The sequence below is a fragment of the Dromiciops gliroides genome, chromosome 1 (assembly GCF_019393635.1).
Source record: "Dromiciops gliroides isolate mDroGli1 chromosome 1, mDroGli1.pri, whole genome shotgun sequence".
NCBI lineage: Eukaryota > Metazoa > Chordata > Mammalia > Microbiotheria > Microbiotheriidae > Dromiciops > Dromiciops gliroides.
In genome coordinates this window covers 205,433,752-205,434,911 of record NC_057861.1, presented here as the reverse complement: position 1 = coordinate 205,434,911, position 1,160 = coordinate 205,433,752, and the positions used below count along the sequence as shown (strand labels likewise).

At 46.1% G+C, this 1,160-nt stretch overlaps 1 pseudogene; it reads right to left on the bottom strand.

The window, feature by feature from the left end:
• Window positions 1–257: 257 nt before the first annotated feature.
• Window positions 258–876, bottom strand: LOC122736792 (annotated as a pseudogene).
• Window positions 877–1,160: the final 284 nt, after the last annotated feature.

Genomic DNA, 1,160 nt, shown 5'->3' with positions numbered 1-1,160 from the left:
GAAAGACTTGTATGTACTAATGGTTGAGGGAAAGTAAGCAGAACAGGAAAACAACTTACACAACCACCACAATATAAAGGACACAACACTAATAGACTTCAAACTCAGATTAATGCATTCTGCTACTGTGACTTCAGAGGACTGGGAAAGTGTTTCCTTTCCTTTGGCAGAGAGGTGTTAAACTATAGGTATAGAACAAGCAATATTTATAGATACTTACAATGTGTTGGTTTTTTTTTTCCACTGTGCTTATTTATCACTTAAGGGAGGGATGTACTGGGGGGCAGGGAAAGGGGAATCATGGGAAAGTGACAATGATGTAAAAGAGTGTCAAACATTTTAAAAGGGAAAAGGGAGGAAAAACAAATAATCCATGTCTAAGGCCCAGCACCATAATGTTCTGGTGAAATAGAACAAAGAATACAGAACTGAGAAATGGGTTCCTTCTGTCTTATGTATTTTATCTGTCTGGTCTAGGCATTGCTGGGTGAGTGGGCACCATCATGGGATGAGGAAGGGGCCTCATCATTGGAGGGCCAGGCATCATAGGCATGTGGCTTCCCATGGGCATCCTCATGCCAGAAGGTGGTCCTACAGGCATCATGCCAGGATGGGGAGCCCCATCATGCTAGGGGTGAGGAGGTGGGATCATAGGCCCTCCTAGTGGAGGAGCTAAGAACAGGTTGGGAGGAATTCTTCCTTGCTGAAATGCAGTGGTTGTTTTATCAGTCAGGCTCTGGCCTGCTCTTCCATCCATTTTTATAATAGTCCTCTCACATTCTCTTTGTGCTTCCTGCCACTGCAGTGTGTTTTCCTCACAGATGGAGAATCATGAGTGAGGTACGTATTGCAGTAATCACAGTAAAACTTGGGCATGGTGTCATACAGCTGCGCCTTTTCTGCGTGAGGTAACTTGAAAATAAACTGGCTGGTTTGCTCACCTTCTTCACCATATCCCTTAACAAGCTGCGCACAAATAAGGCTTACTTCAGGATGCTCTTATCTGACAGACAAAATAGAACCCAGCTCTTCAGCCAGATACTCAGCAGGGATCCTAAGGGATGGACTGCATCCGAGCAATGGGAAGACGAGAGCGCACCGCCACCGACTGCCGGAAGCGCCTGGCCGACCGCGGGATGGAGAAGGGGTAGAGAGAAGGA